This window comes from Antechinus flavipes, chromosome 2, assembly GCF_016432865.1.
Source record: "Antechinus flavipes isolate AdamAnt ecotype Samford, QLD, Australia chromosome 2, AdamAnt_v2, whole genome shotgun sequence".
NCBI classification, from domain to species: domain Eukaryota; kingdom Metazoa; phylum Chordata; class Mammalia; order Dasyuromorphia; family Dasyuridae; genus Antechinus; species Antechinus flavipes.
The window spans coordinates 550,770,397-550,794,836 of record NC_067399.1 but is presented as its reverse complement, the minus strand read 5'-3'; the positions used below and the strand labels follow the sequence as shown (position 1 = coordinate 550,794,836).

General features: G+C 35.5%; 1 protein-coding gene across 6 annotated transcripts in view; it reads left to right on the top strand.

Annotated features, from left to right (window-relative positions):
* The window catches only part of TJP1 (tight junction protein 1), a 288,816-nt gene that overhangs the window by 132,631 nt on the left and 131,745 nt on the right, over positions 1-24,440 (top strand). Inside the window, exon 1 of one of the 6 annotated variants that reach the window (XM_051980966.1) lies at positions 17,115-17,249. The exons of the other annotated variants lie outside the window; for them this stretch is intronic. The gene's annotated coding sequence lies outside the window, so the exon portion shown is untranslated. Of the gene's footprint in view, positions 1-17,114; positions 17,250-24,440 lie in introns of those variants that run through there. 6 annotated transcript variants of the gene reach the window in all.

Here is a 24,440-nt window from a genome sequence, read left to right as displayed (position 1 = left end):
GAATGCAGAAAACTTATGGGATAAGGGAGAGTTGAGTCTGAGATTACTCTAAAGTTTGAAGTCTGACTAGATTGTTGGATATGTTGTTGGATATGTTCCTCCAAATAGAAAATTTGGAGGAAAGCATGGGTTCCATTTTAGAAATGTTACATTTGAATTTTTGATGGAATGTGCTGAGAGAGATGTTCAACAAATAACAACAACAACAATGTGGTTTAGAAAAGAAAATTAGGCTGGCTATATGGATTTGGGAGTTCAAGTAAAGATAAAAGCACAGGAGCAGTTTTTCAAGAGATTGTATTAAATTATTTTTAAGGTTCTTTTTTTGCTCTGAAGTAATTTTGTCATTACATTTGTCTATCTAATCACTTAGGTTTTTTAACGAAGAAAAGTATTCATTACTTAGAATCTTCACAAAATGACTTGTTACTTTGAAACTATATGCAAAGGACTATAAAGCTGTGCATAATACTGTTGTATCTAATTATAGGTCTGTTTTCCTGAAAAATCAGAAAAAAAAAAGGAAATGTACAAAAAATATTTGTAGCAGGTGTTTTTATGGTGGCAAAGAATTGGAAATTGAGGGCATGTCTATCAACTGGGGAATGGCTGAACAAGTTGCGATATATGGAATACTATTGTGCTATTACCTGTGTGACCCTGGACAAGTCACTTAATCAGGGTCCCTCAGTTTCCTCATCTGTAAAATTAACTATAGAAGGAAATGGCAAGTCACTCCAATATCTTAGCTAAGAAAGCTTCAAATGGGGTCATGATAAAATTGAAATGACTGAACAGCAACAATGTAAGAAATGACTAGGGGGATGGATTCAGAAAAAACCTGGAAGAACATATATAAATTGATGCTAAGTGAATAAAGTCAGGAGAACATTGTCCAAAGTAATAGCAATATTGTAATTATGATGAGCTGTGAAAGACTTACTTTCTCTGTTTAATATAATGATGTAAGACAAAGGACTCATGATGAAAAAAGCTGTTACTTCCAGAGAAAAAAGTAATGGAGTTTGAGTACAGTTTGAAGCATAATTTCTTCACTTTATTTTTCTTGCTTTTGTAACATAGCTAATATGGAAATATGTTTTACATGATTTCACATATATTGGTATCATACAATTTGCTTTCTTAATGGGTGAAAAGGGCAGAGAGAATTCAGAATTAAAAAAAAATTTTAAATGCTAAAAGAAATGATAGATTTATTTTAAAAATATTTATGGAGAGTTGTTTTATAGCAAACATATTTTTTAGTTTGCATTAATATCTTTCATTTTTATATCACCTACATTTCTCTCTCTTCCCTTCTCTCTCCCATTTCCTTCAGAGCCATCCAACATAACTATTTTCTTTTTCTTTTTTATTATAGTTTTTTATTTACAAGATATATACATGGGTAATTTTTCAGCATTGACTCTCGCAAAACCTTTTGTTTCAATTTTTCCCCTTCTTCCCCCCACCCCCTCTTTCAGATGGTAGGTAGACCAATACACAACATAACTATTTTCTAAAGAAAAAGAAAAAAATAAGCAAAACCAGTAAATACTTCCCCAAAATTTGAAAGTGTATTCAGTGTTCCGTATTGGTGAACTTCCATTGCTGCAAAGACATCTCATCTCTTCATTGAGACCATTCTTGTTCTTTGTAATTTTGCACAATTAATTTTCAATTATTTTGTAGTTCTAATCATCTCGTATATTTTCTTGGCTCTGTTTATTTCATTTTGCATTGATTTGATAAAAATCTTTCTAGTGTGCTTAGTGAGTATGCTTTGGACTCTCTCAGAGAGGTTAGCTACATTTCCCCTTCAGGCTCCTATGAGGCATCTTGGGCTGGGGGTGGGGTGGGGACAGGTGGGGTGATGTTTTTTCTCTACTTCCACTACCTTGAATTTTTGGTTCTTCCTAAACATAGGTTCCAGTGAGTTCCACTTAACCATGTAACAATGATTCAATTTAGGTTTTAAATATTTGTTATAGAAACCTTTCTAAAAATCACTATACCTTTCCCAGCCTTCTTAAACAGAGTGTACCATAGGTTATCATTTTTTTCTATAATTTATGATCATAAGATTAAATTTTGATATGTTGAAAATACTGTCAAAGGCACAGATACATAGCTAGTAAGAGACAATGAGCTTAATGGATTCTAACCTTAACAGCAGCTCCAGTACTTTCTTAAATGGCTGTGATTTCAACTTTGTTTTTCCCATAAAGATAAAGCACCTACATGATCTCCTGGGTGGTATAATTTTCCATTTTCCAAAATTTCCAACATTCATTGACATCAAAGACTACAAGAGTCATCTCCCAAATACTAAAAAAAATTATCTTTATCCTGCTGTTTCTCTCTGAAAATAGCACAATTGATTTAATGATAGTTCCAGAATTCAACCTAAAGAAACTGTTAATGTAGTGATTTTTTTTTTACCATTTTCCTAACATTCCTCTAATATATTACTTAGTTGATTCTATAAATTAAGATCTGACTTAGAATACTTAAATGCTTCTAGTATGTCATTTTGTTGGTGTGGGTAATCTTACCACTGATGAATACCATAATTGTTCTTTAATTTAGTAGGAGGTCATAAGGAATTATTAGGGGCTAAAAATGATGAATGTCTTCATAGGGACTTCATGACTAGGTTTATATTTGAAGCATTGCTTAGGCCTACCATAGTTTGTATTTTGCTCACTTTGCCTCAGACACTGAGAAGTATTTACTTGTTTGAATGTAAAATGTCAGAATTACATTCAGAAAATAAAGAATTTTCAGCAAACTACATTTGAGCATAAATTTTTTTTTTTGCTTTTTTGCTAAATATTGAACCAAAAAAAAAAAAGAGAGAGAGAGAGAAGATCTCACACATTTTTAAAATCAAAAGACAAGATGCTTTGATTTAGTTGGGTGGCTAATCTAAACTTTCTTTATGACTCAACAAAGGTGATGCTGTAAGGTTAGATTAAAATCGAGGGAGCAAAGGGGAGATAAAGATAGCTTTTTGACTAAAGAGTCCATTGTGAGCATTCCTTAAAAACAAAGGTATTCTCCAAACCTGTGTTTATTCTCAATTTGGTCTTTCTATGGTCCTCCCAGCTGCTAGTGCCTCTCCCTACCACAAACCAAAAAAATTACTTTGCATTTGTCTTGTACACACTTTATGTCTACTCACATTGTACATGGACCTGAAAGTAAGGACACAGTACTTTTTCCATGGTAGGCACTTAATAAATAGTTGTAGATTGATTGATTGATTACCTGTGGTGCCTTACCTAAAGTAGAATGGAAGTTCTTGAGGGCAGAAAATGTTATTGTATGTTTTCCCTCCCTAGTAATAAGCCCTGAATAAAATCCTTTTTTTTTTTAAATTTTAATAGCTTTTTCTTTACAATTTATATGCATGTGTAATTTTACAGCATTGACAATTGCCAAACCTTTTGTTCCAATTTTTCCCCTCCTTCCCCCCACCCCCTCCTCTAGATGGCAGAATGACCAATACATGTTAAATATATTAGAGGATAAATTAAATACAAAATAAGTATACATGTCCAAACCATTATTTTGCTGTAAAGAGGCCAATTGAGAATAAACACAGGTTTGGAGAATACCTTTGTTTTTAAGCATACCTTTGGTTTCTTAAGTGAGATAGGAAAAGGGAACTGGAGCTCTTTATAAATGCACCAACTGACTGAAGCAATCAATCCATCAAAAGGATATTATTCAAGATGAACCAAATCAGTTCTAATGGAGCAGTAAAGAATTGAACCAGCTACACCCAGCGAAAGAACTCTGGGAGATGACTTAAGAATCATTACATCGAATTCCCAGTCCCTGTATTTTGCAGTTTTGAGATCTAGAATTGCAACGAGGTGCTCAGAGCATGGGAAGCTAGGTGGCACAGTGAATAGAGTACTAGATTTGGAAGCAGGAAAACCTGAATTCAGATCCTGCCTCAAATGTATGTGACTGTGGGCAAGTCACTTAACCCTATTTGCCTCAGTTTCCTCATCTGTAAAATGAACTGGAGAAGAAAATGGCAAATTATTACAGTATCTTTGCCAAGAAAACTCCCAATGAAGTCACAAAGAGGTGGACACAATTGAAAATGACTAAGAACAACAAAATTATAAAGAAATTTCGATGGCTGTGAAATTTTTCCTTTATACCTTAAAATCCAGGACTGACGTGACCCTTGCTGGGCCCAGATGTCACATAAGGTAGATGAAATATTTTATTTCAACAACATTTTCTTATGCTCACTCTTTTAAAGTTCTCTACAGATATCCATTTTAATTTTATCTTCTAAGATTATAATAATTTTTTAATGTTTTCAGTGACATTTTAAACACTGTTTTAAACTATCCCTTCCCTTTCACCAGTGAAAACTGGAATCTGTATCATAGGATCTTATCTAAAGTAAAGATCTAGCTTTCTTAAGTTGTGTGATTTACACATCATTGTAAAACCTACAGGATTTAAAATTTTTGTCTGTCAACAAGCATTTATTTGTTTGCTTTATGCTAGACAAGTCCCTGCTTTCCAGGGGTTATCTATAACTATGTACATACAAAAAGATCATATTTAAGCTGAGTCTTGGCCAAATCCAAGGAAGTCAGGAGGTAGAGGTCAAAAGAGAGCATTCCAGGCATGAGGATGCCAATAGAGAGCCATAAAGTCTGTCAATGGGGGACATGGAATATCCTCTTTGAGAAATAGCAAGTAGACCAGTGTGGCTTGTGTGTGTGCAGGGAATAAAGTATATAAAAATATTGGAAAGCTGGGAAGGGCCCAATTTGTGAAGGGTTTTAAACATCAAAGAGTAATTTATATTTGATTTGGGACATATTTCTTTAAAAAAAAACAAAAAACCTTTATTTTCAAAATATGTGCGTAGATAGTTTTTAACATCCACCCTTGTAAAACCTTGTGTTCTACATTTTTTTTTCTCTCTTCAGCCCCTCCCTTAGATGGCAAGTAATCCAATATATGTTAAATAAATCCATCTGCAATTCTTCTATACATATTTCCTCATTTATCATGCTGTACAAATGAAATCAGATCAAAAAAGGAAAAAAATGAGATAGAAAACAAAAAGCAAGCAAACAACAACTAAAAATACCATGTTGTAATCAGTCTTCACGGTCCTCTCTCTGGATGCAGATGGCTCTCTCCACCACAAACCCATTGGGACTGACCTGAATCATTGGACATAATTTTCTTGAAGAATACAACATATATAGGAAGCAGCATATGCCAGAGAAGCCAAATCATCACAACCATTTGAACAATTGTTTCCTCTAGCCCAAGACCCCAGACCTTGTTAGAAATAGCAGTAGCCTTCTTCCAACCTGGATCCCATAAACTATTAAGGGAGCAATCCCTGTGGGGAACAAAGCCCACCTTCTTCAACAATTCCCACTATTGGGCAGATAAACCAGAGAGTCAGTGAATTTGGCACACTTCTGAAATGACTATCCATGTTTCTAAATCAGTCCCTATAGTCATTATCTTAGCAAGCAAATCCTGACAACTCCAGATGCAACCTGACAACTGCTTCTGTTGGTGACTTAAGCCCTACCTCAATAGCAACCTTACATTCTGAACATGTTAAAAGCAAAGTTCTTAGTCCCAAAGTCCTTGGCATGATCAAATACTCAACAGAAATAAATATCAAGAGAAGTGACATTAAAGTGACATTATTACCATTGCTGGTGGAATTGTGAATACATCCAACCATTCTGGAGAGCGATTTGGAACTATGCTCAAAAAGTTACCAAACTGTGCATACCCTTTGGTCCAGTAATGTTTCTACTGCGCTTATATTCCAAAGAAATCTTAAAGAAGGACCCGTATATGCAAGAATGTTTGTGACAGGTCTCTTTGTAGTGGCCAGAAACTGGAACTGAGTGGATGCCCATCAATTGGAGAATGGCTGAATAAATCGTAGCATATGAATAATATGGAATATTGTTGTTCGGTAAGAAATGACCAGAAGAATGATTGAGAGACTTACATGAACTGATGCTGAGTTAAATGAGCAGGACCAGGAGATTATTATATACTTCAACAACAATACTATATGATCATCAATTCTGAGGGACGTGGCCCTCTTCACCAATGAGATGAATCAGCTCCAATAGAGCAGTAATGAATTGAACCAGCTATACCCAGTGAAAGAACTCTGGGAGATGACTATGAATCATTACATAGAATTCCCAATCCCTCTATTTTTGTCTGCCTGCATTTTTTATTTCCTTCACAGGCTAATTGTACACTATTTCAAAGTCCGATTCTTTTTGTACAGCAAAATAACTGTTTGGACATGTATACTTAATATTGTATTTAATTTATACTTTAACATATTTAACATGTATTAGTCAACCTGCCTCCTGGGGAAGGAGGGGAAAAATTGGAACAAAAGGTTTGGCAATTGTCAATACTATAAAATTACTCATGCATATAACTTGTAAATGAAAAGTTATAATTAAAAAAAAAAAGGTTGTATATACTTTGCTGATGATGCATGGAACTTGCTTCTTGCCTAGGAAATCTTTCAATATTTGTCTCCCCGATGAAATTCCTGAAGAATAGAAACTGTCTTGTTTTTCTATTTGTATTTCTGCTGTTCAAAACAATTCTTTGCATATAAGTGCTTAATTAATTCTTTTTTCATTTATTCTTCTTTGGTATATGTTGAATTGGGGGGAGAAATGGGGTAATATTTTAGCAATATCTTTAGTAACTGAGTCTCAGAAGATTGCCTTGGAGTAGGGACATGAATCAGGAAGAGCAATTAGAAGGGTTCTGCAATAACAGTCCAGGTGATAGAGCTTGAAGTAGGATAAAATCTATGTGAGTGGATAGAAGAAATATATAGGAAAGAAACTGTGATGTTAGAAATGATAATTTTGGCAAAAGACTGAATATGTGGAATCAAGAATGATAACTGCAGTTGCATATCTAGGTGACTGAGAAGATGATAGCACCTGTGACAGTACTAGGAAAAGTGGCAAGAAAGAAGGATTTAAGGAGAAAAATTATTTCTTTGTTACATGTTAAGTTTGAGATACCTATGGGACTTGTAATAGTGATGTGAGACTGGAACTCATGAAAGAAATGAAGTTAAATCAGTAAATTTAGAAATTATCTTCACAGAATTGATAACTGACAAGATTGTCAAGGGATACAGTGTGGGGAAAGAAAAGAAAAGAAAAGAAAAGCCCAGAAGAGAGCCTTAAAGGATTTCCTCAGTTAGTAGACATAGCTTGGATAAAGATCTAGTCAAGAAAACTGAGGAATGATCACAGACAGAACTAAGATAAGAACCAGGAGAAATTAGTTTCACAAAAATTTAGCTGGAAAGAGTATGCAGGAAAGAGAGGGAGAGTGACAGTTCAAAGATGGAAAAGAGATAAAAAAAAAAAGATGAAAACAGAGAAAAAAGCCATTAGATATGAAAATTCAAAGATCATTGTTAACTTTGGGGAGAGCAGTTTCAGTTGAATTACGAAATGGGAAGCCAAAGAAAAGAATTTTAAATTGAGCGAAATGAGAGGAAATGGAGGCACCTAGTATAGAGGCTGTTTAGCCAAGAAAGGGAGTAGAAATACAGTTAGCAGGGATAGTCACATTAAGTGGGGGTTTTTTAAGCATGATGGAGGTGGGGAGAGGAGTGCTAGGCAGGTTTGTATGTAGTAGGAAAAGAGCCACCAGAGGCAGAGCTAACTTGTTTCATCTTGCCAGCTTGCTTCTTTGTTGCCTGATGCATACCAACTCTGTCATGGATTCTAATCACTATTGTCATCATTTACATGGATACCATCATTATCACCATGCCCACCATCTCTAAAGCCTCTAACCTCTGCTTTTTTTCCACCCTACTCTTATCTTTACCTTTATTGCCTTTTCTCTCTCCTATTTTTTATGTTAAAAAAATTATATGCATATTGCCTGTAAATCAGTTTTCCTTTTATTTGATGCTGTCATTTGATTATAGTGCATTGGTTTAAATGGGGTTTTTTAAGCATGATGGGGGTGGGGAGAGGAGTGCTAGGCAGGTTTGTATGTAGTAGGAAAAGAGCCACCAGAGGCAGAGCTAACTTGTTTCATCTTGCCAGCTTGCTTCTTTGTTGCCTGATGCATACCAACTCTGTCATGGATTCTAATCACTATTGTCATCATTTACATGGATACCATCATTATCACCATGCCCACCATCTCTAAAGCCTCTAACCTCTGCTTTTTTTCCACCCTACTCTTATCTTTACCTTTATTGCCTTTTCTCTCTCCTATTTTTTATGTTAAAAAAATTATATGCATATTGCCTGTAAATCAGTTTTCCTTTTATTTGATGCTGTCATTTGATTATAGTGCATTGGTTTAAATGGGGTTTTTTAAAGCATGATGGGGGGGGGGGGGAGGAGTGCTAGGCAGGTTTGTATGTAGTAGGAAAAGAGCCACCAAATATTTGAGAGAGAATAGGAATACTAGTGGAGGAAGTTAACCAGAGAAGATGAGATGGGACATGATCAGGAGGCCATGGAGAGGGATTTGCTTTGGCAAGAAGAAGGGCCACATGTGAGAGGGTCATCTTTTAGTCTTCAACCCCATGTAGCAGTTTTTATTCTTGTTGAGTGCTAAAAGATTGGTTTTTTGTGTTGACAATGATATTTTTTGGGGGATCAATAATTTCCCAATAGAATTCTATTCCAAAGTCTGAGGATTCTAGAAGACTGATTTTTAGATGGATAAATGAGATTTGAATCTATATTTGTTGTGGATTGTATGTTAAATTTTTAAGGGTCATGATTTCTATACTTCCATTTGTTCATTGATTGTTTACAGATATTCAATAATCTAGTAACTGTTTATTCTTGTAATATTGCTCTTTACCAGATAATATAATGTATAGAAAGATATAGATTAGGAACTTGGAGTTGGAAGGAACTTCAGAAGAATCTAGTCCAATTTATTCATTTGTAAATCAGAAAACTGAGATCTATAAAGTTATTTGGGTTGGCCAAATCTCAGAAGTGTGAAAGAAGGAACATTTGAACCCCAATCCTTTGATACTAGTCAGTGCTTCCTCTTTTATATTTTCTTGGTCCTTTTTATGTGATTCTATAGTTCTTACATATGAACCATTGTATTTTGCATATGCTTTTAGAATTAAAACAGAATATTATCCACAGAAGCATTTTGTTTCTTTTAAAAAAATCAGATAAAGTAAAATATGACTTTCTAATTTTCTTTTATGTATCATCCTAAAAGATATAGTAACATCTCCATTTTCTTATAAATGATTTAGGTATTCCTAGAAATTCCTAGAAAATTCACTGTCTGGTGAAAGTACAGTAACTATCTGCCAAATTAGAAAGAATTTACTAGGAAGCATGATAAGCTTTCCATGGTGGGAAAAAAAATCCCTTAATAGAATAGCAAAAAATGTTGAGTTATAACACAGAAACTATTTCAGCCCTTGATTTTCTTAATCCTGAAACAAGTATATTTAATAACTTTTTGGAAAAAATACTCACTGATTATAAAGTGATTTGAGGTTTATGGATTTCATTTTGATTCTGTAGCTTACCAATAACAGCTGCTTGTGTTCATATTTTATAATCTGGAAATTTATTTTGGGAATAGCACTTATATAAAAATTAAAACAGCATAAAAAATTCATTTCCTATTTATCTGCCCTCAACAATACACATACAATTCATGTTGCACATATTTTATAATATTGAAAACTTCAGTTCCAACAAATGTTCATTATTGTTTAGACAGCTTGATGCCCTGGTTCACTGTGTTCTCATTTTACAGGACACGGGGAGTGGCCTACAAATAAATAAATAAATAAAGCAGAGCTATTCTGGCACTGAAAAAGCAGAGAATGTAGTACCAACAGTTGGCTTTCAGCAAGTTTCTTTTCTGTGTATTGAACTACTTACTGGTGCTTTGTTACTCTTTGAATAATGGACACTTATTCTTATACCTGTGAACAAAAAGGTCATGGCTTATTAGAACTTTTAATTAGCTAGATGATTTCAGTTGCTAGTAGAAAGACCAATAAAGAAAGTGCTGTGCTTTTGGAACTTCATATAAATGAGTAAAAGAAAAATAGACAAAAGCTAAATTTGACTTTAATTTGAATGGTAGTTCATAAGATCTTTGGGTCAAATGTTTTGTGGTTGTCCTGGGTTGTCCCTAGGGAAGATTATAAAGTACACAAAGTTTTCTGAGACTTCTCCATTTCTATTTCCATTGTCCTTATTCTTCCTTTCAGTGGTCTCTTTTCGTAAATCACCCATTGGCTTCATGCTCCCCTCTAACTATGTTCCCTATTGTGCCATTTCTCTGTAGTATTGTCCTTTTTAAACCTAAAAATTTGAGTAACGAATCATCATTTCTTCCTTTTTCTTCATTAAAATATCATCTTCCTTCAATCCCATTCCTTTAGAGCCTTAACATCATATCAATTAATCAACAAATCATCAATATTTGATAGTCTATCATGTACAAGACAGCATTAACCAAAATTAGAGAACAAAGCATAAGACTTGCTGCTCTGCCTCTCATCAAGGAGACAAAACATACATATGAACAATTAAAAATATAATAAAAGATTCAAGCAAGAGTTGAAAAGGCAATATTTGAGGAGATGTTAACGTGTATACATGATTTATTGACAAATGAATTGTACAGCTAATAAGAGTAGAAATTCAGGAAAAATAGAAATAATTTCAAGCTAAAGTAATCAGGGAAAGCTTTACAGAAGAGTTAGATTTGAGTTATATTTTGAGAGACAGAGATAAGTGTATGATTAGTGGAATATTAGTTGGAAGAAATCTTGAAGGTTATTTAAATCTGACCTCTTCTATCATTTTATTTTTTAGGCTTCTTTCTTTATTAACTTCTTTTTTCCTTCTTTCCATCCTTCTTTCTTTGTTTTCCCAGGTCACCCAGCTACTAAGTGTTGTGGCATAGGTCAAATTTGAACTCAGATTCTCTTGAGTTCAGGTCTGTTGCTCTACCTGCTGTGCCATCTAGCTGCTCCCATTTAAAAAAAAAAAAAATCTGAGCTTAACCAGTACCAAATAAATTGAGCATTCACATTCAAAAAATTAGAATAGAAAAAGAGAATTGCATATGAACTGAGAATCTCTTATTATTTACAATTTACTTTAACTTTTAAATATCCAATAAATTCAACATTTCAAACTTTCCTCCTTGTCAATGATTTTTTCTGTTCTCTTTTGTCCTTCCCCTTCACCCCTTCCCCTCAAAAAAAAACCCCCAAAAACTCCTGTTCTTTTATTTCCTGTTTTTTTTTTTTTTTGTCTTTTCTTTCTCTAGCCCTGCTCTTCCCCCATACCAGCCTCCAAATTGGAAAGAAACAAAACAAAAACAAAATCGCAATAAACTGTTATAACAGATAAGCAGTTGAGCAACATAAATTCCTACACTGACCACCCCTACTGTCTTATTTTACAGATGAATTGGAACTAGAGAATAGAGTTGTTGATTTGATAAATTAATTTATGCTAAAATATTAGTATGTTAACTCTTTTAAATAAATTTGCATGTTTAAGTGGAAGATTTCATAGATTTCACATATATAAAAGCAACTAAAAGAGGATATTTTAGCTACTTTTGGCAGGCTCAGAGAAGAGCCTGAAAATCTTCTTCCCCCTAGCCAGCCACAAATCCAGAGAAGAGATTTGTGGCTGGCTAGGGGGAAGAAGATTTTCAGTGACTCTCAAGTCAGACTTCATCTTCATCAGAACTGAGAAATGTGGCAAGTCTTGAGTTTGCAATAGCCTAACCACAGCTTTTAAAAAAAAAATCTTATTTTTTAAAATTCTGAACTTAATGAATACCAGAAAGAAAAAAATTTAAATATATAAAGTAGAACAACAACAAGAATCATATGTGAAAACTAAAATCTTTATTATGTAGAACTTGCTTTTTAAAAAAGTGCAGTATATTAAACAAGTGACTTTCAAAGCTGAATTGTCTGTGTTTCCTTAAGAATTTTCTTCTGTTCTCTTCTGTGCATTAAAAAAAAATGCTTCAATGACCCTTCTTTCTTTCTTGACTTATTTTTTTTCAACCTTGTTATCTTTCTTGTTTCTTCTCTCAATTAAAAAGAAAAGAAAAGAAAAGAAAGATATAATCCTTGTAACGAGTAAGCAGAGTTAAGTAAAACATCTACATATTTATTACGTTCAAAACTATCTCATTCTTCCCCTTGAGATCATGCTTCTTTGTCAGGAGGTGGATAGTTAGCCCCTTGGAATCATGATTAGTCACCGAATTGATTAGATTCCTTAAATTTTTCAAAATTGTTGTTCTTTGCTGTTATTATTATACAAATTGTCCTCCTGGTGCTGTTTACTTTATTTTGCCTCATACAGATCTTCTCAAGTTTCTCTGAAATGAGCTCTTCTGTAATTTCATGTATATAACAATATTCCATTATAGTTATATACCATAATTTGTCCATTCATTCCTCAATTAACAGTCACTTCCCCCTTTATTTCCATTTCTTCAAGATGACAATAAAAATGACTGGTATAAATAATTTTGTACACATGTGCTTTTTTCCTTTTTTCTGCAGTGTCTTCAGACATATATACATACTTAGTAGTGGTATTGCTACATCAAAGAATATGCATAATATAGTGACTTTGGGTGCATAGTTCTAATTTGCATTCCAGAATTAGCCACAGCTGTTTAACACCAGTTGAAGGATGCATCCTTCAATCACATTTCATTCTTGAGCTTTTACTCTGGTTGTTGTTAGTGTTAGGCACAGTTAATTATGAAATTAAACTGGAACGGAGCCTAGTTTCATATATAGCTGTATATCTAGAATACAAATGAAATACATAATTCATGTTATTTTCCTTAGCACTCAGCACACTGTTCTACACAGAAGAAACACTTTATAAATGTTGAACTGCTTAAAAATCAAAGAAAGATGTGGAATACATGATTTGCATTTTGTTTATTTAATTAGATCATGATTGTCATATGAATTATTTTGACCTTTTTGGCCTCAAGCCATGTCTTCTACTTCACCATATACTAGTAGTATTTATGTGAAGTAGAAAATCCACGGGATTTGAAGTCAGAACCTGAGTTTACAATGCAAATCCTTGCAAATGACTTCCTTTAGCAAGAATTCAGGGCATCCAAATCCAATGCTCTTTCCATTAAGTCAAGCTGTTTCTTCTCTGGATTACATTACACATCTGTGGACAAAAAAAGAAAATGCTTATTCAGATAGTTATATAATTTAAAGAAAATTTATATCAAAAGGTCTGATTGCAACCCATCATACTTTAGTAAATGGTTGAATGGCCATATATCTGTTGCTCCACCTTCCAGTAGTGGTGAGCCTCTTAGAATTTAGCTATGACACTTTTCAAGTAACAATAATTGAAGATTTTTCAGTTTCAAGTAGGACCTAGTAGAACTTTTCCTCTACTGGAAGAGCCTTCAGGAATGTAAGCCTTTTCTATCTCAATTCAATTCAATTTAATTTAACAAGCCATTACTGAATGCCTACTATGTGCTAAGCATTGTACTAGATGCTGATGATACAAAGACAAAATTCAAAGATTCTTTCAATGAGCTTTTACTCTATTGTAGGGGAAATAACTAGTAAACAGATAAATAGAGGTAAAAAATAATAAGTGTACAGGGTTCAGAAAGTTCTATTCTTGGAGACTGCTTTTGAAGTGAGCCTTGATGGAAACTACAGATCTTGATGAGACTTGAGAATAGAACTGTAGAGAAAAAGGGAAGTTAAATTTTTTTTTTCAAAATCCACATTTCACAAAGAGAAAAACCCTATAATGAATTATAAAAGACTAGAAAACTTGATTCCTTCATCTATTAAATGAGGGGTTTGTTGAAATGATCTCTAAGGTACCTTTCAGCTCTGAGGCCCTGAGAGGCCAAGTAATTTACTCCAAGTCACACAGCTATTGTCAAAGGTGGAAACTAAATACAGGTTCTCTGATTCCAAATCCCATGTACTTTCTACTTTATCATGCTGTTGTTTTCTTTCCTTTGAGGAAAGAAACGTGCAATGAATGATACTAAGTTGTGAAGAGTGGAAGATGGGAGGAGGGTTCTGATTAGAATGCCTCATTCATTCACTACCACACAGCTCTGTTTCTTGTATTAAGATACTAAAACCAAACCAAAACAAAACAAAAACAAAACAAAAAACAGGTACCTGATTTCCCTGTTATAGGGAACTTTCATGAAAGACAGTCCCTTTACAAATGCAAATCTATACCTTCTCTGCAACTTAAGGTCTCAGTCAAACTAGGAGCAGTTATACAACTTGTCCTACAATCAGTATTTTTTGTGGTCCAAGACTCGAGTTGAGCCCATCTGACTTGAATGCTGGCTCTCTACCATCTCCACTTTCTCACTCATGTTCAGTCTCTCCCTTTCCACTGGCTGCATCCTTCCTGCATACAAATATACCCATGTCTCCTGTATCCTCAAAAAACCTTTACTTGTGCCAGCTGTCCCCATTAGGTCCAGTCCCATACCAAAGGCTGTTTACCATAGGTCCCACTGCTTCCTTTCTTCTTTCTCCCTTCTTAACTCAGCAGTCTGGCTTCTGACCTTGTCATTTAACTGAAACTGCTTTCTTCCAAGTTACTAGGGATATTTTAACTTCTAAATCCAATGCCCTTTTTTCACCCCTCATCCTTTTTGATCACTCTGCAACCTTTGACATTGTCCATCACTCTCTTGTCTGTGATATTCCCAGGCAGTCAGGTAGTGCAGTGGATAGACTAGAACTGGCGTAAAAAAGATCTGAGTTCAAATGCTACTTTAAATCAAATGAGGTAATATATGTAAAGCGCTTTGTGCACTCTAAAGTGTTATATAAATGCTACCTGTTATAATCATTCTAGTTACTTTTCTCTAGGTTTTCATGATATTACATTCTCCAGGTTCTTTGACTTGTCTGACCACTGTTGCTCAGGTTTCTTTGCTGGCTATTCAAGTCCTGTTCACCAATTCTGAGTGACTCTCAGGCTCTGCCATAGGCCTTTTCTCTTTTACTTCAGTCTATTTAACATAGTGATGTCATCAGCTCCCATGGAATCAGCTACAATCTCTATGCAGATGATTCTGAGGTCTGTTTGTTCAGCCCTAACCTCTCTCTTGGTATTCAGTCTTTATCTTTCATTGTCTATCAATCTTGAACTGCATGTTTCATAGATATCTTAAGCTACAGGGGTCCAAAATCGTACTTATTCTCCCTCTCCCTCCGAAATCTTCTTTTCCTAACCTCCTTCTTACTGCAAAGGATACCTCTATTACTCCAGTTGCCCAGGTAGGCTTGCAATCTAGGTGTCACCCTCAATTCCTCACTTTAATCTAGTGCCAAAGCCTGTCAGTTATGCCTTTGTAACATCTCTTGTTTTTTGATGCTGTCATTGCCCTAGTGTAAGCCTTCATTATTACATTATGCCTGGATTATTGTAACAGCCTGCTACTGGGTTTACCTGCTGCTCCAGTCCATCCTCCATTGCGTCAAAGTGCCTTCCTAAAATGTGAATGTGACTGTCCCCTTCCCACTCAATAAACTCCAGGAACTCTCTATTATCTACAAAATCAAATAAATCCTCTGTCCTTCAAAGCCTTTCATAGTCTGCCTCCCCATTGGCCATCCACCTTTCCAGTCTTCTAATATACCTTGTTCTTATCCTTGTACTCTGAAATTTAGTAACACCGGCCTCCTTGATGTTCCAAGTACAAGAATTTCCATCCTTCTACTCCAGAAATTTTCACTAGCCATCCCCCATTCATGGAATTCTGTTTTTTTCTCATTTCTGCCTCCTGGTTAAATCCTGTCTAAAATCCCCCATTCTACCAGAAGCCTTTCCCAATCCTCCTTATTGCTTATGGCTGCCCTCTTGAGATTAGCTCCAATTTATTCTCTATATAGTTAGTTTGTACACAGGAGTTTGCATGCTGTCTCCTTCCATAAGACTGTGAGCTCTTGGAGAGAGCTGGACTGTCTTTTGCATCTCTTTGTACTTAGCATGGTGCTAATAATAATAATAAATGCTAAATACCTTACTGACTATTAACAACTAAGGTTTAATTTGGCCCAAAGTATAAGACAAGTTTCTTTTGCATGTATTTTAACAATAGAAGTAATAGTGGTTTTCTTATTCTGCCTTAACACACTTTCCATATAGTCTATTCCTAGAGCCTAGTTAGGGAGATCCTTGTCCCTCTTTCTAAAAGGACAATTTCAAAATTGAGACCACTTGAAATCTATGATGAGAGTCTGGGTTAATGATTCTTAGTTTCAAATTTTCATCATGCACAAGGCCAACCCACCTTAAAAAAAAAAGAAAAAAGAAAAAGAGTTGGTTTTAGAGCCAGAGGGCTAAGGATATGAATTTGGGCAGGTAACAATAGTTAGTAACTGACATGTGCCTGGCACTGTGCTAAGTGCTTGACAATTATTATTTCATTTAATCCTCATAATAAATCTGGGAGGTGAGTTCAATTGTTATCACCTTCTTAAGATGGGGAAGTTGAGGTAGACTTGTGACTTGCCCAGGGTCACACATCTAATCAGCATCTAAGGCTATAATTAAATTCAATTTTTCCTGACTCTAGGCCCAGGGATTTATATACTGTGCCTCCCAGCTACCCTTAGGGCAAAACCCACATCCTTTTTGTGCCTCAGTTTCCTCAACTATAAAATAAGAAAATTGGACTAGATGATTTCTAACATACTTTCACCTAAACCTGATGCTTCTACTTTTTTTTTTTTTAATTGTGTAAGGGTCTAGAGCCCTTGAATACCTGAGGAAGGTATTCCTGGCAAATGGCTTTGGGAGAAGTACAGGCCCAGCTAGCTCCATTTCATCCCAGGGTTCCCAATCTCCTCTCCTGGAGTTCAGCCCATCCTAATTCATGCACCTCCCCCACTGGGAGAAAGGGGAGGACACAAGCATTTTCATGTTAATTGCTTGGGTTAGAAAGGGAGGAAACACTGAAAGTAGGGGAGGAATGTCCTTGTGGCCTGCTCTTTCGGCCTCCATTGTCTGTGAGGGGAATAGGAAGAGGGGCATCCAGAGAGACCACAGTACTCCAGGATTTCTGTATTCCCTGGGATCTCTAAAACGGATCCCTTCTGATGGACAGGCCTTCTGCTGTAGTAGAAGCAGTAGGAGGCAAAGGTAGGTTTAGTATTGTATATATGGTTTTTCTCCAGTCTCCCGACCTTCCTAAAAGTGATTTAATTATATTTTTGTACTAGGTCAAGTCAGCTTCTTACTTCTTATCTCTCTAGCTATAGGATAGACCAACATATTTATATTTTAATAAGTTTGTTGTTCCCACTAGAAATTCTAGTGGGAAAAATCCTTTTGTGGGATGGCAAAATTTCAGCAGGGAAAGATGCCTAAGCAAAACAAAATAGAACTTTTAGGAAGAAAAAAGAAAGACAAGAGGAAGGCTAAGAAATAATGTGGGAAGAGAGGTAAAGGAGTAATTCAGTATGCAGAGTTTAAGCTTTCCGGATTCTAGTTTTTTGTGTTTGATGGAATTTGCCTTAAAAGGAATTAGAGAACAAAGATTTTAAATCTCTTAGGTATTCATTGCATTCCTTTGACCTTTTCATAATTTTACTTGAGTTAAAATAACAGTAAGTGTGAGGATAATTTTTTATTTTCATGCTATTTAAGGCACCATTTACTTGCTATGTTCAGGACATAAGAGAAGTAAATTAGGCTTTGTGGAAAAAATTTTCAAAACAATTCAGGGACAGGAAAAACCACACCCTTTCAAAACACACACAGTAGTTTAACTGGATTTTGATACAGCTTTTAAAAATATGTTCAGCTTTTGTAAAAATTAAAAAATCTTTTACAGAATATATATGAATTTTAAGGAAATGCTGCCTACAAACATGGTTAAAATCATGTTTGCTTATGACAGCACATTTGGAGACCTTTGCAAGTATATAAAGTATGTATCTTTTTTTCCAAAACCCCTATGGCCTGAAAGCAATTTATTAATCAAACGATACAAAAATCACAACACCAGAGATGGAAAAAAGCCTTCAGCATGGAATCAACTAGTTAATTCCCTGGAGATCTTTCCTGATTGTTTCCACAGTGTTCTTCCTAATGCTTTGTCCAAATGTGTCCAAACTTGGTTAAATAAGGAAAAGTGTTATTTTAGGATTTCGGTTGAATATTAGGAAATTAATGATTCTTCCTTATTTTACTTTGCCCCTTTTTAGGGCTGAGAATATTTTGAACAATGTTCTTGCAAAGTAGGGTAACCGCAGCTATGCTAAGGTTTTTTTTTTTTACTACACCAAAATGATTTTGCATCTTATCAATTCCCCTGAAATCAGTTTCCACACCTAATTACAAAGCTGGGACAGAAATGTTGCATGAGAATTTGTTTGCATGTAGTTTGCTTTTTTCCCAGGTTTTCCCAATTATTATGTTCAGTGCTCTTGCATGTGATTTTACTTCAGTAAATAATGTCCAATACAATCACTGTATTGAAAAAGGCATTTGTAACACTTATTAAATTATGATATGCTAATTAAAAATTCTATAAATGGCATGGGAGTAAATTAGGATATCTATGTGGTGGCCTGTGTGTAAATAACAAAAATTAATACTCATATACAAAATACTCAAACAGGCCCATCAATTAAAATATCAAATGAACTTGGAGAAAATTTCAATCACATATTACAGAGTAGAATTGAATTATCTTGAGATTTGTTTTGTTTTGTTTTGCTTTTTGGCGCAATGGGATTAAGTGACTTGCTAAGGATCTCTTACCTTGTAAGTATCTGGATTTAAACTCAGGTGCTTCTGACTTCTGGGCTAATAATCTATCCACTGTGCCATACCTCTGTCTCAAATTTTTCTTAAATGTATAGCATTTCACCAATAACATCAATGAATTATGTAGTTCTTAAGGAGTTGTTTCTTAAATAATAGAAAAATTCCACATAAGATTCACTTCAATTGAATTGATTTAGTAGTCCTTAAGCTTTTTATAGTAAACATTCTTTAAATATTTTGCTAATGAAAAATACTTTATGGTCTCTCAATGCACCTCACTGACCACTATAAAAAGAAATCTGTATAGTACTATTCTCAATGCAGCTCTAAATTGTTCTAATTAATCCTTTTACCAACTTATAATATCCTTGCCCCAAAATTTACTAATATATAACACTAGTACTATAATACTAGAATTTTACAAGTGAGGAAACTATCATATAAATGGCAAAAGTGATATGTTCACAATAATATGAATGAGTGTATAAATTAAAGTATGTTGGAGGGCAGTGAGTAACTTCAGCAGCTCTTTGTTAGCAGATCAGAACCACTTTCCTTTTCCTTCTTCAAATTTGGATTCATTCACTTACTAGCTGAGTGATTCCAGGACATTTAACCTCTGTTTGATTCAATAATACTGAAAACGTGGTCAAAGTGCATGATGGGGGTAAAGTTCTGATTGGATGCCTTCATTTATTAAATAAACACTTGTGAAATAAATACCTATTACCTCACAGGTCTTATTTGATGCTGCTCACACATACAGAAAGAAAAGAGTCCCTGACTTGAAGCTTATAGTTTACTGGGGGGAGCGAGGGAAAGGGAGACACAGGAGAAGGGGAGAAAAGCTGAATAAATTTTTAAAATTCTTGTTTGACTCAATTTCGTCATCTGCAAAATGGGGATAATAATAGTATTCTTCACAGAGTTGTTATGAGGGTCAACTGAAATAATAATAGCACTGGGCCAGGTACATACTAGATGCTATATTGATCTTAGCTATTATTATATTATTATCTAAGTGTATAGTTTCTGACCTCTGCTGGGTGCTCATGATGCTCAATAGTCTTTCTGTTATATTTTAACTCTTAATCATTTTCTATATTCTTGTCAAGGTGCCACTATTTTTGCCACCCTTCCACTCTACAGTGGCTGAATTAACCAACTAGCCCCAGACAGTTACTCTTCTTGGAGGCCTCTGTGTGCCTCCATTCCATCCAAACTGGCTTACTTGCTGTTCCACTTACCTGACATTCCACTTGTCTCTGTGCATTGCACATGCCATTCCCTGTGCCTGAGATGCATTCTCTCCATACCTTGGTAGGAGAATTCATGAGATCATAGTATCAAAGAACTGGGAGGGACCTCAGAAACTCATTTAGTTTACCTAGGTCTTATGAATCCAGAGTACCACACCACTCTGTCTTGCTTCAAGGCTCTGCTCAAGTGTCGGTCTTCTGTAGAAGGCCCATCCAAAATCTTGCAGGTGCTAGAGGGCTCCCACAGAACATCTAGGTATGTAGCTCACATTTACAAAAATGTGTGTATGTGTGTGTGTGATCATATCTTCGCAGATGAAATATTTGTAAAGCACTTAGCACAGTGCGTGACATCATGTAACTTCCCTTCCCCTATGTCATCTCACCCACCTCCCCTATCCCCATGTCCCTTTTCCTCGCACCCTTCTTCCTCTCTCCCCCCCCCCCCCCAGTAGCCTATAAGCTTCAGATCAAGGACTCTTTTCTTTCTGTATGTTGCTGCCAGCATCAAACAGGGCCTGTGAGCTAGTAGGCATGTATTTCACAAGTGTTTGTTTAATAATGAAGGCATCCAATCAGAACTCTATTCCCATCATTCATTTTTGGCCACTTCTCCGGTATTATTATTCACTTTTCCTTCCTTTCTTCCTTCTGAGGAAGATATAATTTGATAACTAGGAAGGGTGAGGTACAATTTAAAGTCAGATAATCTGGATTCTGTTTTCACTTCTGAGATTTAGTACCTGGGGAACTAAGCAAGTCTCTTAACTTTCTAGGCCTAAACTTGATTATCTGTAAAATGGACTTTTAGAATCACTTCCAGCTAAAAAACTATGATCTCATCTCATCAGTTGCTTAGAGTTGTGTCTGACTTTTTATGACCCCATTAGGGAGTTTTTGGGGCAGAGATACTGGATTGCCTTTTCCTTTTCCAGCTCATTTTACAGGTGAAGAATAGAGGCAAATAGGGCTTGCCCAGGGCCACATAGCTGGGAAATGTTTGAGACAAGATTTGAACTTAAGTTTTTCTGAGAGTCTAGCATTATGTCACCTAGCTATTCCCCTGATCCTTTCTGTAAATTCTGAGTTCCTTACCTTCCTGTGATTCTAATCCTCATATCTCCTCCATGACCTTCTCTAATCCATCTCTAATGAGCATCTTTGATCTCTCCTTCCACTGGCTCCTTTGCATCAGCCTAGAAACACATATAGATGTTTCCACTCAGTTCAGCTACTGTCTCATAAACTAGCCTCTCATTCTTTGCCAAACTTTAAAAAATGTTGTTCACACCTGGTTCTTCCTCTTAATTATCACCTACTTTCTCCTAAACTTCTTGTAATCTGGCTTTCACCCTCTGTACTCTATTAAAACTAGGTTTGGATTCTGGCTCTGCTACTTCCTGTGTTATAAATCACATCACCTTTTGGTAAGTTAATTTATTCATCTATAAAACGAGAGGATTGGCCTAGATCATCTTTAAGGTCTTTTCCAGGTCTAAGCAATTTGATCAATATCTTTACAGAAATTATCTCATTTAAGCTTTATAACAACCCTGTGAAGTAAGTGTTATCCCCATGTTACAGATTGGGGAATAATTTTTCATAGCTATAAAATCTTTTGCTCATTTTTACACACCTTGTAAGCTATAGTAAAAGGCAGGATTCAAACCTGGGTCTTTTTGCTGTAAAGTTATGATGGTGAGCTACTTCACTATGTTTTTCTAAGGTTTGCTTGGACTATTGATTTTTAAAATTTACATTTAATTTTATTTATATTAGTAAGGATTTATATTTTCTTCTTCCTATTATTGTCTTTTTTCTTTATTTGGAAAAGAAAAAAGAAAACCCTTATAATAAATAAAATTGGTAAACAAAATAAGTTCTTACATTGGCAGTGTTTAAAAATATGTCTCATTTTACTTCTTGAATTCATAACCTCTTTGACAGGAGGTGGGTAACATACTGCATCATTGATCCTCCTGGTCATGGTTGGTCATTACACTGATAAAAATTTTTAAGTTTTTCAAAATTTATTTGTCTTTACAGTGTTTTTATTAATTAAAATGTTTTCCTGGTTGTGCTCATTCTATTTTCAATTCATGTAAGTCTTCCTAGGCTTCCTTGAATTTATTCTTTTGGTATTTCTTACAGCACAATAGTATTCTCTTTCACTCACCTACCATAATTTGTTCAGCCATTCTCCAACCAATAGTCACTCTCTTGGTTTCTTTCTTGGACTATTTTTCTACACCATCATATCTTCCTACACCCCAGTATACTCTGTTGTCTCGAATTCTTTCTTTAGTTATTGCTAAAGTTACATATGGACCACCTCAAAAACCATTTAGTGGTTCCCTGTTCTCCTTGAGGAGTTCTTGCTTCTTAGCTTTGTATTTGAAATCATTCAGATTAGCATCCTATCCTTCCATCCATACTACTGTGAAGGTCCCTGACTGTCTCTCGCATACATGAGACAATTGAGGGATAAGAGAGAGCTCAGAAGGTATTGTCGAGTTTGAAGTTACTCCTTTTCTGGTCTTAATAACCTGATGGTTATTAAGCTTACTATCTCAAAAGCCTTAGAATGTCCTCTCTGCCCAAGAGGCTATCTAAAGGGTAGCATAATGCTCAGCCTAAAACATGAGTCCAGGTGTTCTACTTGGGTTGGCTTTTTTTTTTACAAGCAGTAGAGTAAGTCGCATGTAACTCGTGTGGGATAGAACTGGTTCAGTCAATTAATCCACAGCCATATATTGAGTGTTTACTATGTGCCTCTATGCTATTCTATTCATTATGTTTTATCCTCCGAGCTATTATATATAACTAATACATGTAATAACTCAGTTGTACCATTTTGTTGCTTGGCTACCTTCTCATGATGGTACAGGAACTCCCAAAAGTCTTAGTACTTTGGTAGATGACCAAAAGAGGCAGCTAGATAGCTCCATGAATAGAATGCTGGGTTTGGAATCAGGAAGACCTGACTTCAAACCCAGCCTCAGATATTCCCTAGCTGTGTGACCTTGAGTAATTCATTTAACCTGAGTTTGATTGCCAAGAAAACCCCATATCAGGGTCACAAAGAGTGACTAAACTCCTGAACAGCAACAAAGTAACCAAAACAGAATGACTCCCCATCCCTATTATACTCCTCCCTTTTCACCCTTCCCTTTCATGTTTCTTATCTCTGTGCCTGACCTCCCCTTCACTTGTTAAATTCTTATGTAATTTTCCAAGCCTAACTTAAATGGTACCTTGTAGCCTTCATTGATGTATTGTCAGTAATGACTTTTCCACTCTAATTTCTTATTAGCATTTTGCATGTCTCATTCTTTTACATTAACTATTATCTGCATATGTTCTGTCTTCTTCACTTAGCCCTTCAATTTAATGAGGATAGAATTATCTAAACTTTATATTTCCTCCTGCACTTAGTTCTGTGTTTTGTATTTAGCGAGGGCTTAAGACATTTTTGATAAACTGAGCTGAATTGAATCCCTTCCTCTGTATGCCAGGTACTATATGTTGCTGCTTTTCAGGGTCCCTGCCTTGGCTACGAGATGGCCTGAATTTTAATTACAAGAGGCTCAACTGAGAAGGTGTAAGTGCGTGGTTCAGAAATAGTGAGGGGTCACCATTTAATAAAAAAGCTGGAGAGATCTTTAGAAGCAAAGCAAAGTTTATTATACATTTTCGTGAGAAGGCGGCTCACCTGTCAAGCAGAGGAGCAAACTTCTGGGGCGGGGTAACACTTTTAATCCCTAATGCAAATACCCCCTCCCACCACTGACCATCATCCTCATTGGCTGAGGGTCTTAGATTCTAAATGCAGGAACTAGCCAAGAAATTGAACTTGACCAATAAGTACATAGTTGCCCATATTTGACTGAAATAGGGAGAAAATGATGTCATGGAAGGATAGCAGGAAGGGGATTTACTTATGCCCTTGGATTGATGCTCAAAGTCCTTCAGGCCTACTCAAACCCTGAAGTAGATGAAGCCTTACAAGATTTTTACAACTGTCTTGAAAGATCCCACCTCATAAGATTTCGTTCATAAGCAACCCTGTCGATGGGGAGGTGAGAAACTGGCCACTCTTTTCGGACAGTAAGGCCTTTTGTCAGTGGAGATGAAAAAACTGTAAAGGCTGTGTGACTGGTAGAGATAGGGACAAAAGGAGAAAGGTGTCACTCATCCATTGATTTTTGCCCTTTGGGCATCAACTGGAAAAGTGGTAACTAGAAATTTTTGTCCCAAAATCCAAATTTCAGAAGTAGCTCCTCTATCCATTTAGCTTCAA